Consider the following 15,740-nt stretch of genomic DNA (forward strand, 5'->3'; position numbering starts at 1 on the left):
TCTCGGTCATCGTTAAGCCTCTTACGGACCTCACTCGCAAAGGTGCTGATCTCCTCCACTGGCCTCCTGAGGCTGTCCAGGCTTTTGAGGTCCTTAAGAAGTGCTTTATCTCGGCCCCGGTGCTGGTTCAGCCCAACCAAATGGAGCCATTTATCGTGGAAGTTGACGCATCCGAGGTGGGAGTGGGGGCTGTCTTGTCCCAGGGTACCAGGTCCCTCACCCATCTCCGTCCCTGTGCCTACTTCTCCAGGAAGTTTTCGCCCACTGAGAGTAACTATGATATTGGCAACCGCGAACTCTTAGCCATTAAATGGGCATTTGAAGAGTGGTGCCACTTCCTGGAGGGGGCAAGGCACCAGGTAACGGTCCTTACCGACCACAAGAATCTGGTTTTCCTAGAATCTGCCCGGAGGCTTAATCCGAGACAAGCTCGATGGGCGCTATTTTTTACCAGATTAAACTTTTTGGTTACCTATAGGGCTGGGTCTAAAAATATTAAGGCCGATGCACTGTCGCGTATCTTCATGGCTAGCCCTCCTTTGGAGGAAGATCCTGCTTGTATTTTGCCTCCTGGTATAATCATTTCTTCTATTGATTCTGATTTAGTCTCTGAAATTGCGGCTGATCAAGGTTCAGCTCCCGGGAACCTTCCTGAGAACAAGCTGTTTGTTCCCCTGCAATTCCGGCTAAGGGTACTTAGGGAAAATCATGACTCCACACTATCTGGTCATCCAGGCGTCCTGGGTACCAAACACCTCATTGCCAGAAACTATTGGTGGCCTGGGTTGCCTAAAGACGTTAAGGCCTACGTCGCCGCTTGTGAGGTTTGTGCTAGGTCCAAGACTCCCAGGTCCCGACCAGTGGGCTTACTACGTTCTTTGCCCATTCCCCAGAGACCTTGGACCCATATCTCCATGGATTTTATCACCGATTTGCCTCCATCTCAAGGCAAGTCGGTGGTGTGGGTTGTAGTAGACCGCTTCAGTAAGATGTGCCACTTTGTGCCCCTCAAGAAACTACCCAATGCCAAGACGTTAGCTACCTTGTTTGTCAAACACATCCTGCGTCTCCATGGGGTCCCTGTCAATATTGTTTCTGACAGAGGGGTACAATTTGTTTCATTGTTTTGGGGAGCCTTCTGTAAAAAGTTGGAGATTGATCTGTCCTTCTCCTCTGCCTTCCATCCTGAAACTAATCACGCTATGGAGATAAAAGTAAAAACAAAGCGCACATCGTGCCTGAATCTGTATAGGTGTGGAGGAAAAAGAAAAGGGGTCAAATATACTGACCTGGTGATGTTATGCTAGGAGCACAACATCCCAAAAGGTGTATTCAAAGGTGTCCTTATCAGAGCCGGTTGCAGCCACAGTTCCCGATCCGGAGATTTGGAGTACACAAAATCCGCTGAACGAATCCAGTAAAAAGGAAAAAAGGTCGGAGAAATCCAAGGGCGCAGCCGTATAAGGATGAGATACTTTAATTGTACATGAAACAACAACAAAATACTGTGTTTCGAAGCCGTACCGGCCTCTTCGTCAGGTCCGAGTACCTGACGAAGAGGCCGGTACGGCTTCGAAACACAGTATTTTGTTGTTGTTTCATGTACAATTAAAGTATCTCATCCTTATACGGCTGCGCCCTTGGATTTCTCCGACCTTTTTTCCTTTTTACTGGATCCTGAAACTAATGGCCAAACTGAGAGGACTAATCAATCTCTAGAACAATATTTAAGGTGTTTTATCTCTGACTGTCAATATGATTGGGTCTCATTCATTCCCCTCGCCGAATTTTCCCTTAATAACCGGGTCAGTAACTCGTCAGGGGTCTCCCCCTTTTTCTGTAATTTTGGGTTTAATCCACGGTTCTCCTCCATTTCACCTGGTAGTTCCAACAATCCCGACGTAGATGTCGTTCATCTGGAACTGTGCACAGTCTGGGCCCAGGTTCAGAAGAACCTAGAGGCGTCCCAGAGCGTACAAAAAACTCAGGCTGATAGAAGACGTTCTGCTAACCCCTTGTTTATGGTCGGGGATCTGGTGTGGTTATCGTCTAGGAACTTGCGCCTTAAGGTCCCGTCCAAGAAGTTTTCTCCCCGGTTTATTGGGCCGTATAAGGTCATTGAAATCCTCAATCCTGTCTCCTTCCGACTGGAGTTGCCCCCATCTTTTCGAATACACGACGTGTTTCATGCCTCCCTCCTTAAACGCTGCTCCCCGTCCTTGGCTCCCTCGAGGAAACCTCCTGTTCCCGTTCTCACCCCTGAGGGGGTGGAATTCGAGGTGGCCAAGATTGTGGACAGCAAGATGGTCCAAGGCTCCCTCCAGTACCTGGTCCATTGGAGAGGTTATGGGCCTGAGGAGAGGACTTGGGTACCCGCCCGGGATGTTCACGCTGGGGTATTGGTCAGGAAGTTCCACATTCGTTTCCCCAATAAACCAGGTCCACTTATAAAGGGTCCGGTGGCCCCTCATAAAAGGGCGGGTACTGTAAAGGATCTGCCCGGCACAACTTCGGTGTATACGCCCATTGGTAATCAGTCTGCACCTGAGTCTATGTCTCTGAGACTGACTCCATCTTCCACCACTCAGGATGGCAGGCTTAGGAGTGGGAGAGCCTATCGCAGCCTGGCCAGACGGAGCTAGCTCCCGCCCTCTGTCTATTTATACCTGCCTTTCCTGTTCCTCCTTTGCTTGTGATTCTTCTCGTGTGGTTTCCTGGCCCAGCTACAGCTTCTGACTATTCGATGCTGCTCCATATTGACCCTGGCTTACTGACTACTCTCCTGCTCTGCGTTTGGTACCTCGTACACTCCTGGTTTGACTCGGCTCGTTCACCACTCTTGTTGCTCACGGTGTTGCCGTGGGCAACTGCCCCATTTCCCTTAGGTTTGTGTACCCTTGTCTGTTTGTCTCGTACACTTACTGAGCGTAGGGACCGCCGCCCAGTTGTACCCCGTCGCCTAGGGCGGGTCGTTGCAAGTAGGCAGGGACAGAGTGGCGGGTAGATTAGGGCTCACTTGTCCGTTTCCCTACCCCCAGCATTACAGTACTATAATAAGACGCAAATGTATCGGTAATTTCTTGAGGATCATATACTTTTGTCCCTTCTGTTGTGTTCAACCATGGAATTTTGGATTTAGCAACGTATTGTTTTACTCTTTTTGCCAGAATTTTACTGGGTCTATCACCTTGGACATAAAAGTTCCATTTGAGTTTTTTTTAAAGTTTTCTCATATAGGAAAAGTTGGTGAGTACGCAGTTTGTCCCTAACATGTCTTAAATCTTCTCGTATGGTAGGAGAAGGAGAAACTTTAAGTTTTGACTCCAATTTCCGTATGTTATCAATAAGAAATTCAAATTCTTTATTTCTCGCCCTCTTTGCTCTAGCAGCAGCCTGAATAAACAAACCTCGTACAAAAGCCTTATGTGTACACCAGAGGAGTTCAGGTGATGAGGCTGATAGTCATCACAAATAATTTTTTTATATGTTAAAGATGTTAGTGCTTTAATAAAAACGTTTATATTCATTTGTGTGTTTGTGTTTTACTGTTTCTTATTTTTACACTTTTTCTTCCCTATGGGGGCTGCCATTTTTTGTTCCATTTCTGTGTGTGTCGATTAACGACACACACAGACATGGAGTACGGCAGCCACAGTCCCATAGGGACTGTGAACGGCTCCCGTCCCATTCACGTCCGTGTACGGCGTCTGTGTGGGAACTGCGCATGCGCCGCTCCCACACAGTCCTATTCGAAATTGGCGCCGTCCGGCGCCATTTTCCTGTGGACCGGAAGTCGCGGCCGGACAGTAATATTACTACTTCCGGTCGCGGCTTCCGGACTTGTGCACATGGAACAGCGGCAGCAAAGGGAGCGGACGGGCCGGAGGGAGCCGCGGCGGCAGGAGCAGGTAAGAGATTTCAATGTATGTTAGTGTTTGTGTGTGTTTACTACTGTATGTAAACCTACTACACTGTGGGTTACCTCAAAAAATGGCGACACACAGTGTAGGAGTTTAAACCTTTCAAACCCCTCGTTTATCCCGGCACTAGCCAGGATAAAGGAGGGGGGGATGCTGAGAGCTCACTAGAGCGAGAGCTTTTAACCCAATGTTGCAATGCTGCAATTTTGGGAACTAGCTCCATCTAGTGACCAAAAATGGGTAGTATTATAAATTAGAAAAAATTTATAATATTTCCTGACTCGCGAAAAAAATAAAAAAAATTTGAACAATGTTTAATCACCCACACACTAAATGTTTAAATTTTAAAAAAAAAACATGTTTTTCGGGCAACACCATGCCTTTAAGCTCAAAAAATTATTTCAAAGCTGAGTCTATGGTGGCTTGGAGCTCCGGGGAATTTAATAAGAATGTGTTTAACCTCCAAGAAGTGTTCCGGGGTGCGATATATTGGTCTGAAAGTTGAAGAGTAATTGGCGCATGATCTGACCAAGTAATCAGGCCAAGGGAAGAGGTCACCGAATTTGTTAAAACTTCTCTATCCACCAGAAAATAGTCAATCCTAGTGTACACCTTATGTGGGAAAGAAAAGAACGTATAATCCCTTTCAGAAGCATGTTGGTATCGCCAAACGTCATGCAAGTCTTCCTCCAACACCCAGGAACTCAAGTCATGAGACAATCTATTACTTCCCCCAGATTGGTCTATATCTTTGTTTACCACTATATTAAAATCGCTGCATAATATTAATCCCCCTTTCTGCACAGACTTAGCCTTTGACAGTACCTTTTTAAGGAAGGGAAGTTGTCTTACATTAGGGGCATATACAGATACCAACGTGTATGGGAGGTTATCAATTTCACATACTAAAATAATAAATCTACCCTGTGGATCAGAAACAACAGATATGCATTTGAAAGAAAGCGACTCTTTCACAGCAATAATTACCCCTGCCTTCTTTCCACTGTTAGAGGCATAGTATACATGGGGAAACTTTTTATGTTTAAATAGGTGGCAGTCTTTGGAGGACAAATGTGACTCTTGCACACATAATACATCTCCATTGGAATTGAACGCTTTTTTCCAAAGTGAAGATCTCTTGAAGGGAGAGTTCAAGCCATGAGCATTAACAGAAAGTATTGTAAGACCCATTAAGACATATGAGAAAAGTAATTAGGGTTATGGCATAGCAATAGAGAACCAACATAGAACATCACAAAAAAAGAAACTGGAAAAAACATCCAATATGAGTATGCTATATAGCACATTCACTTCAACCAGGAGATTTCCTCTTGCTGGGAAAAGAAAAATGAAGGCAAAAGTTCAGCCTAAGAAATGTAGACAGGAAAAGAACCGTCCACCTGAGAACTCCGAAAGCCTTGATGTACCGTTCGTACCCTGGAAGCCCCAGCTTTCAGTCAGGAGGTCTCCGTTCCGGCCTACTCCTCGAATCTGACCACAACGGCGATATCATCTCTGGCTTAGAAGGATTCCTGAGACGAGGATTTGAAGACTGGGACGACAGGAGACCCCAAGAGAGCAAAAGTTATTTCGCCGAGGTCGGTAAGAGACAGACATGTTGAGTGCCATTCTTGGTGACTATTAATTTTACTGGGAATCCCCACTTGTACAATATGCCGTTATCTCTCAGAAGTTTTGTCATCACTGCAAACTCCTTTCGACGTAGCATGGTCGCCGCTGACAAATCCGGGAATAAAGTAATGTCCTTAAGGTCAGTTAGGTCAGGAGAGGTCTTCATTCCTCTAAGAAATTCATCCTTTATATGAAAGAAGTGGATTTGAGCAATTGTATCTCTTGGTAGGTGAGCGGCAATGTGTTTAGGTTTAGGGATTCTGTGAATCCTATCTATGGTGAGATCCAGAGCCGATTTTTGCAGTAAAACGATGCCCATGAGGTCTGTAAGGTATTTCGCTAATAGATCTGGTGTAACCGATTCAGGTAAACCTCTAATGCGGACATTATTTGTTCTGGATCTGTCCTCTAGATCTAAAACCTTGGTAGGCAGACGCATAACTTCTTCCTCCAGTGTGGAGTTCGCATCAATGAGCGAGTTATGAGATTTCACAAATTCTTCCAACTTATGCTCCACATGATCGGTCCGCAAGTCAATAGCCTGTATATCTACTCTTAAGTCTCCAATAACTTGCCGTAAATCTGATTGAATTGAGTCTCTCAATGAGTTTAAAAGACGTTTTATCATATGCTCAGAAACAGGCTGAGATTCCATGTCCTCCTGCATGTCACGTTCTACAGATGCATCCCTAGAAGATGGAGGAGGGAGGGAGGGATATTCGGCGGTTCACCACCACTTGTTGAGATGAGGAAGAGGGGAAAAACTCTGTGAGCTTAGCCGGCTTTGCTTTAGTATTACTTTTAGATGTGCCCCCCATTGTGACAAGGGGAAAATCGCTGTTTGATTCTAAGCTGCAACGTTAATGAAATGTCCTCCACCAGTGTATTACAAGTATTTCGTCAGATATGCTCTTTATCGCTTTTAATTTCTCCAACAGGGTTAATCAGTGACAGGGAAACTGCTGAGCTGTGCCTCACTATCGTTGCTGTACTGTGTTTCTCTATTGCTGCTGTTCCAAGCCCTGCACTTCTTTGCACATGGAGACCTGATTTAAGATGGCCGCTGGGGGAGGGAGTGTCGTTATATCCTCAGGAGACCTAGATCTATATCCTCTCCTCATGGCCAGCACCCCAAGATGCACCCGGATCACTCCTCACTCACCCAGTCAAATTGCCGCTCACTGCAGCAACAGCCGTCCCTGAGCTTCCGCACCATCAGGAGGAGGAGAAGAAGAAGATGGCCACCTCCGGCCTCGACATGTAAGATGTAAGGGCCGAGCAGTTCACCAGCGCTGGAGCCGTTCCCTGATGCACTGGACTGGTCCCCGAACCGTGCAGCAGTCCACTCCACCGGATAGGGAGCAGGTAGGGAGCAGGTAGGGAGCCAGTAACAGGCCTATTTGAGCTGGTTTAGGCTTTCACCTCAGGAACTCGGCAGTTATGCGACTCCTTCCATGTCCAGGCCACGCCCCCCAGTCTATTTTTATTTTTAATCGATTGTGAAACAAAATCTTCACAGCATAACAATAGGTCAATGGCACCACGGATTTCCAGACAGTCTCCCACACTGGTACTAGCGAGGTCTTAAGCCGTGTAACTACTGCGATCTGACGAAAGCAGGCACATTCAGCTTAGAATGGCCATTGACGTTAAATGCTTTAATCCATAGTCCTTTTTAATCGATTGTGAAACAAAATCTAAACGACATAATAAAAAGTCAACCGCACCACGGATTCCCAGACAGTCTACCACACTGGTACTAGAGAGGTCTTAAAGTGTTATTCTTCTGCGATTTGACGAGAAAAGACACATTTAATCTTAGAATGGCCATTACCTTTTAAAGATTTAGTCTATTTTTATTTTTAATCAATTGTGAAACAAAATCTAAACAACAAAGTGTTAGGTCAACAGCACCACAGATTCACAGACAGTCTCCCACAATGGTACTAGCAAGACCGTAAGCGGAGTAACTTCTGCGATCTGACGAGCGCATGCACATTCAGCTTAGAATGGCCATTCACATTAAAAGCTTTAATCCATAGTCCTTTTTAATCGATTGTGAAACAAAATCTAAACGACATAATAAAAAGTCAACCGAGCCACAGATTCCCAGACAGTCTCCCACACTGGTACTAGCGAGGCCTTAAAGTGTTATTCTTCTGCGATTTGACGAGAAAGGCACAATTCAGCTTAGAATGGGCAATGCTTTAGTCTATTTTTATTTTTAATCGATTGTGTAACAAAATCTAAACAGCATAACAATAGGTCAACAGCACCACGGATTCCGAGACAGTCTCCCACACTGGTACTAGCGACGCCTTAAACCATGTAACTATGGCAATCTGACCAGAGCAGGGACATTCAGCTTAAAATGGCCATTGACATTAAATGCTTTAATCCATAGTCCTTTTTAATCTATTGTGAAACAAAATCTAAACAGCATAACAATAGTTCAACCGCACCACGGATTCCCAAACAGTCTCCCAAACTGGTACTAGCGAGGCCTTAAGCTGTGTAAGTACTGCGATCTGACGAGAGCAGGCACATTATGCTTAGAATGGCCATTGACATTAAATGCTTTAATCTATATATCTTTTTACTCGATTGTGAAATAAAATCTAAACAACAGCACCATGGATTCCCAGACAGTCTCCCACACTGGTACTAGCGAGGTCTTAAACTGTGTAACTTCAGCAATCTGATGAGAGCAGGCACATTCAGCTTTTAATGGCCATTGAAATTAAATGATTTAATCCATAGTCCTTTTTAATCTATTGTGAAACAAAATCGAAACGACTTAATAAAAAGTCAACCGAACCACGGATTCCCAGACAGTCTCCCACACTGGTACTCATGGCCGGCCTTAGCTATGTGCGACACGTGCGGTCGCACAGGGCGCCGGCCACCATGCTGTAAGGGGGGCGCCAGTGGGTATGAGCAGAAGAGAGGAGAAATGTTCCTCCCTCTGCACTGCTGCGTGAAGTGAGCGCTGATTGGAGGAGCAGCAGCAGGTGCTTCTGTCTGCTCCACCAATCGGCACAGCCTGTACTGCAGTTTCACACACACTCAGCACCTCACGCAGCTCCTTCTTGCTGTGCTGCTGCCCCAGTGAAGACTCCTCCACGGAGCTCCAGAGTCAGGTAAGTGCAGCAGCTTTAGCTTTATCTATGTCTATTTATGTGCTGTGTGAGAGAGGGGGCTTTATGTGATGTGTAACAGGATGTTTTTTTTGTAAAGATCGATTTTGTGGGGGAGGGGAGACTAGGTTATAGGTGATTTGAGTGTGTATTTTTTACAGATCGATTTTGAGGGTGAGGGGACATTGCCCTAAATGCTATAGGAGTGTGGGGGGATTCTTTATAAATGTATTTTGTGGGGAGGGGGACTTCTGTATAGTTTATTTAGTGGTGTAGGAGCTTATTATGAATCATGGGGGAGGGGAACTTAGCGTTATGTATGGGGAGAAAGGATTCTTTAGGGTACGGCCACACGGAGCGGCCCTCACACTGTCGCAACGTAGCCAACAACCGCTCTGGCACTATGTAGGAGCGGCTGTCCAATACCTCGTTAAGGGGTATTCCAGTTACATTCACACGCGCACTGCCACTCCATTCATTCTCTATGGGAGCGCCGGAGATAGCCGAGTGCAGTGTTCAGCTTTTTCCGGCGCTCCCATAGAGAATGAATAGGAGGTAAGTTGTTGTAATTTGCAAAATCGTGCGTCCATAAAGGGTGTATTAATTCATGGCCGCACGTTAACGCGGGTAAACCGTCCCTTTATCTGCAAATCGTGCGGCCATGAATTAACATACCCTTTATGGCCGCACGATTTTGCAAATTACAACAACTTACCCCCTATTCATTCTCTATGGGAGCGCCGGAAAAAGCAGAACACTGCACTCGGCTATCTCCGGCGCTCCCATAGAGAATGAATGGAGCGGCAGTGCGCATGAGCATGTAACCGGAATACGTGCGGCCACTAACAGGCTGTTTGACAGCCGCACTGAACATGGTGCCGGCGTGGTTGTTAGCTGCGTTGCGACCGTGTCAGGGCCACTCTGTGTGGCCTTACCCTTAGGCTGGATTCACACGAGCGTGTGCCTTTTGCGCACGCAAAAAACGTGGCATTTTGCCTGCGCAAAATGCATTTGACAGCTGCGTGTGTCAGCCCCGTATGATGCGCGGCTGTGTGCTTTTTGCGCAGCCGCCATCATTATGACACTCCATTTGGATGTTTGTAAACAGAAAAGCACGTGGTGCTTTTCTGTTTTCATTCATCCTTTTCACAGCTGTTGCGCGAATCACGCTGTTCGCATGGAGGTGCTTCCGTGTGGCATGCGTGGTTTTCACGCACCCATTGACTTCAATGGGTGCGTGATGCGCAAAAAACCCTCAAAGAACGGACATGTCGTGACATTTACGCAGCGGACTCACGCAGCGTAAAAATCACACACATGTCTGCACGGCCCTATAGACTAATATAGGTCCGTGCAACGCACATGAAAATCACGCGCGTTGCACGGACGTAATTCCCGTTCGTCTGAATAAGCCCTTAGAGATAATATTTGTGGGGGAGAGCAACTTGATTATAAGGGTAGGAACACACAGGGCGGATACGTAAAACCACACAGTGTATACATCCTGAGAACCGCAGGGAATTTCACCTGAATAACAGCACCAAATTTTGGTGTCGTTTTTTGGGCGGAAAGACTGCAGAAATAAATTTAAGAAAAAGCTAATACTCCCGGCCGTAGTCCCTCTCTCTCTCTGAGCGTAGCCCCGCCTCCTGCGATGACGCTGTAGTCCATGTGGCCGCTGCAGCCTTTGATTGGCTGCAGCTGTCACATGGGATGCATCGTCATCCCTGGAGGCTGGGCTACGCTCAGAACAGAATACGCATCGCTATGACTACGGCCGGGTGTATTACCCTTTTTTTTTCTCATTAGAGATTAACGATAAGCAAAGTTTTTATCATTGATCTACCCCTTTGTTAACACTGACCAAATATCATTATAATTGGTCAGAAACTGGCGAATCATGATGATAATTGGCTAAACTAAATAGGCCTGTAATGGGGTATATTCAGGCTTAGTGCCTAGGGCAGCGTGAGTTGTAAATATGGCTCTGCTAAAGACGCAGATACTATTCAACACTATAGCAGAGCAGGGAGGTATCTCCCTGCTCTGCGATCTACTAGGCTGGTGGTTCCCAACATGAGGTTCCCATGAGAACCCTCCAGGGGTGCCGCGACACTCCTCTGGACAACTGCCACGGATGTGCTTTCTCTCCTCCTCATAGCGCGAAGTGGATGTGAGGAGGAGGAGGAGATTTTTTTGCAGAACTCCTGTAGATGGCACCCCCGACTAAATGGACAGAGACGTCAGGGGCTTCTCCTGGAGTGGAATCCCCGGTCACAGCGTCGGCAACGCTGAGGACAGGGATTCCGCTTCAGGAGTTAGTTGCCCGATGTCACTGTTCACATATGGACAGAGACATCAAGCACTCCGTCAAGGAGCGGAATCCCCAGCCACAGGGAGCTACAGTGGCGCTATCTACAGGAAGGGAGTGCTACCTACATGGGGGCTGTGTGGCACTACCTACAAGGGTGTGTGTGGCACTACAAGGGATCTGTGTGGCACTACCTACAAGGGGGCTGTGCGGCAAGGGGGGGATTTGTGGCACTACTTACTAGGGATGCACAATGCATCGAAACTTCGATACTGTGCATCCCCAAATGGTTCGAGCCACACAGCTAAGTATAGTAATACATGATGAATGAGAGCGGGGCTGTGGCTGTGTAATACAGCCATTGCCCCGCTCCTGAGTCCTGACAAGAGCGCGCTGCGAGGATGATGCGATGCACTAATGAGCGGCGGCACTGAAGACAGAACATGGCGGCTGCACTGCAAAACACCCCCATGTTCTGTCTTCGGTGTCTGCGCCGCCGTTCATTAGTGCAGCGCCAGCCGCATTACCTCATGCTGACCGCGCACGCACTTCTGTCAGGAGCGGGGCAATGATTGTATTACACAGCCGCAGCCCCGCTCTATAACGGCGGAGATCAGAGAAACCGCTCATCTCCGCCGCTATTCTCCTGAATGCTGCGATCAAAGCTGACTGCAGCATTCAGGGGAAAGTGAGGAGGGGGGATTACCCTTGGATCGCGTCACAGGGAATTCCTGTGACGCGATTGAGTGTCATACCATATATGGGCAGACAGCCCAGGGTCCATTGAAGGACCCCAGGGCCGTCTTACCATATTTCCTGTTGTTAGGGCATACTTAGGTATGTCCTAACAACTGCCTGTGTGCTATACAAACACAGGCTAATATACTGGCATATAGCTGATATATGCCAGTATATTAAAGTTTAAAAATAAAGTAAAAACATAAAGTAATGTTAAATTTAAAAAAATACACATACGCCTTTTTTACAATAAGCATTAAAATAAGTCTCAACACATAAAACATACACATTCAGTATTGGCGCGGCCGTAATAACCTGCACAACAATTTTTTTGCGTCATTTATGATGTGTACTCTGTAAAAAAACAATAAAAAAAAGCTTCTTTCACTTATTAATGTGAGGCACGAGGTGTGATGATGAATTTAACCTCCATGTGCCTCAAATTAATAGTAATTAACCCCATCATGTACCTCACACATTAACCCATTATGACTGAGAAACATGATTTGGTTAATTACTATTAATTTGAGGCACGTGGAGGTTAAATTCATCATCACACCACGTGCCTCACATCTGAAAATGGAAGAACTTTTTTTTATTACTGTTGGCAAAGTATCGTTTTGGTATCGAAATTGCAATACTACACAAAGTATCGGTATCGAAGTCCAAATTCAGGTATCGTGACATCCCTACTACCTACAAAGAGGCTGTGTTGCACGACCTACAGGGGGCTGTGTGGCACGAACTACAAGGGGGCTGTGTGGCACGAACTACAAGGGGGCTGTGTGGCACTACTTACAGGGGGCTGTGCAGCAAGGGGGCTGTGTGGCACGACCTACAAGGGGGCTGTGTGGCACGACCTACAAGGGGGCTGTGTGGCACGACCTACAAGGGGGCTGTGTGGCACTACCTACAATGGGCTGTGTGGCACTACCTACAATGGGCTGTGTGGTACTATCTACAGGGGGCATCTGTGAGTGGCAGGCTGATGGTCATTTTACTGTGAGTGGGGGCTGATGGTAGTTTTACTGTGAGTGGGGGGCTGATGGTAGTTTTACTGTGAGTAGGGGGCTGATGGTCATTTTACTGTGAGTGGGGGACTAATGGTCGTTTTACTGTGAGTGGACGGGCTTATGGTCATTTTAGGGTATGTTCACACGGCAGCGTCTGTTACGGCTGAAATTACGGAGCTGTTTTCAGGAGAAAACGGCTCCGGAATTTCAGACGTAATGGCATGTGCAGGCGCTTTTCGCTGCGTCCATTACGGATGTAATTGGAGCTGTTTTTCCATGGAGTCAAGGGAAAACGTCTCCAATTACGTCTCAACTAGTGACAGGCTTTTCTTTGACGCGGGCGTCTCTTTTACGCGCCATCTTTTGACAGCGGCGCATAAAAAAATGACCGTCGGCACAGAATATCGTAAGACCCATTCAAATGAATGGGCAGATGTTTGCCAACGCTTTTGAGCCGCATTTTCGGACGTAATTACGTCCGTAAATAGTGTGTGTGAACCCAGCCTTACTGTGGGTGGAGGGGCTGATGGTCATTTTACTGTGAGTCCCCCACAGGTGGTTTCCACTTCTGACCTCCAATTGAAATTAATAGCAGGAAGAAAATAGCTGTGGCGCTCGTTTGGAGCTTTTTTTGCTGCGTCTTTTGCATTCGCTTCAACGGCTTAAAAAAAAAAACGCTAAAAAAAACCCATCAAATAACGCTGTCAATTCAAAAGCAGATTTTTTCTGCCTTACAAAAAACGCTGTGTGAACATACCCTAAGAATGTAGTGCTTATTTTTATCTATTTTCTGTCTTTCTCTAAACAATTTTTGGTAGGGGGGCCCTGAGGAATTTTTTTTTTCCAGGGGTGGCTCAAGTCCGAAAAGGTTGGGAAACTCTGTAGCAGGCTACAGCGGCGCCTGCAGCCTATGAGGCGCAGGGACAGGATACCTGCGCAGTCGGCGTGATGACATCTCTGGATCAAGCCGGCCTACGCAAGGATCCTGTCAGGTGGAGGTGGGGGGCAGTATGGCACTGTCTACAAGGGGGAGGTGGGGGCTGTATGTCACTTTCTACAATGGGGAGGTGGGTGCTGTATGACACTGTTTACAAGGGGGCGGTGGGGGGCACTGTGTACAAGAGGGAGGTGGGGCTGTATGACACTACAAGGGGCAGATGGGGGGCTGTATGGCACTACAAGGGGCAGATGGGGGGGCTGTATGGCACTACAAGGGGCAGATGGGGGCTGTATGACCCTACAAGGGGCAGATGGGGGCTGCATGACACTACAAGGGGCAGATGGGGGCTGTATGGCACTGTCTACAAGGAGGAGGTGGGGGATTATGGCACTGTCTACAGGGAAGCTGTACAGCACAATCTACAGGGGGCACTTTCTACTAGGGGGGCTGTGGGTGCATTATACTCTGTGGAGGACATCATACTGTGTAGGGGCACTACAGGGGGCAATATAATGTGTGTGGCACTTAGGGGGCATAACACTGTGTGGGCACAATTAGAGGACAAAATACTGTGTCCTTGAAGGCGTTCTAATATATTACATTATTAAATATTATTATTATACTGTGTGTGGGGCACTAAAGGGGCATTACACTGTGTGGGGGCACTATATAGGGCATTATACTGTGGGGAGGAATTATGCTTTTTTATGGGGCATTTTTTATAATGGCGTGGGGCGCCGAAAAATAATTTTGCACGGGGCGCCATCTACCCTAAGGCCGGCCCTGCTGGTACTAGCGATGTCTTAAAGTGTTATTCTTCTGCGATTTGACGAGAAAAGGCACATTTCAGCTTAGAATGGCCATTAACATTTAAAGCTTTAGTCTATTTTTATTTTTAATCGAATGTGAAACAAAATTTAAACATCATAACAATAGGTCAACAACACCCACGGATTCCCAGCCAGTCTCCCACACTGGTACTTGTGAGGCCTTAAGCCGTGTAACTCCTGCTATCTGCTGAGAACAGGCACATTCAGCTTAGAATGGCCATTGACAGTAAATGCTTTAATACATAGTACTTTTTAATCGATTGTAAAACAAAATCTAAACGACATAATAAAAAGTCAACCGCACCACGGATTCCCAGACTGTTTCCCACACTGGTACTAGCGAGGTCTTAAAGTGTTATTCTTCTGCGATTTGACGAGAAAAGGCACATTTCAGCTTAGAATGGCCATTAACTTTTAAAGCTTTAGTCTATTTTTAATCGATTGTGAAACAAAATCTAAACAGCATACCAATAGGTCAACAGCACCACGAATTCCCAGACAGTCTCCCACACTCGCACTAGCAAAGCCTTAAGCCATGCGACTACTGCGATCTGATGAGAGCAGGCACATTCAGCTTAGAATGGCCATTGACATTAAATGCTTTAATCCATAGTCCTTTTTAATCGATTGTGAAACAAAATCTAAACAACAAAGCGTTAGGTCAACAGCACCACGGATTACCAGACTTTCTCCCACACTAGTACTAGCGAGGTCTTAATGTGTTATTCTTCTGCTATTTGACGAGAAAAGGCACATTTCAGCTTAGAATGGCCATTAATTTTTAAAGCTTTAGTCTATTTTTATTTTTAATCGATTGTGAAACAAAATCTAAACAGCATAACAATAGTTCAATAGCACCATGGATTCCCAGACAGTCTCCCACAATGGTACCAGCAAGGTCTTTAGCAGTGTAACTTCTGTGAGCTGATGAGAGCAGGGACATTCAGCTTAGAATCGCCATTAACATTAGATGCTTTAATCCATAGTCCTTTTTAATCTATTGTGAAACAAAATCTAAACTACATAATAAAAAGTCAACCGTACTACGGAATCCCGGACGGTTTCCCACACTGGTACTAGCGAGGTCTTAAAGTGTTATTCTTCTACGATTTGACGAGAAAAGGCACATTTCATTTTAGAATGGCCATTAACTTTTAAAGCTTTAGTCTATTTTTATTTTTAATCGATTGTGAAACAAAATCTAAAAAGCATAAAAACA

At 46.2% G+C, this 15,740-nt stretch overlaps 1 pseudogene; it reads right to left on the minus strand.

The window, feature by feature from the left end:
- Positions 1-7,081: 7,081 nt before the first annotated feature.
- On the minus strand, positions 7,082-7,200 carry LOC142679086 (5S ribosomal RNA; annotated as a pseudogene).
- Between the last annotated feature and the right edge of the window lie 8,540 nt (positions 7,201-15,740).

This window comes from Rhinoderma darwinii, chromosome 1, assembly GCF_050947455.1.
Source record: "Rhinoderma darwinii isolate aRhiDar2 chromosome 1, aRhiDar2.hap1, whole genome shotgun sequence".
Taxonomy (NCBI): domain Eukaryota; kingdom Metazoa; phylum Chordata; class Amphibia; order Anura; family Rhinodermatidae; genus Rhinoderma; species Rhinoderma darwinii.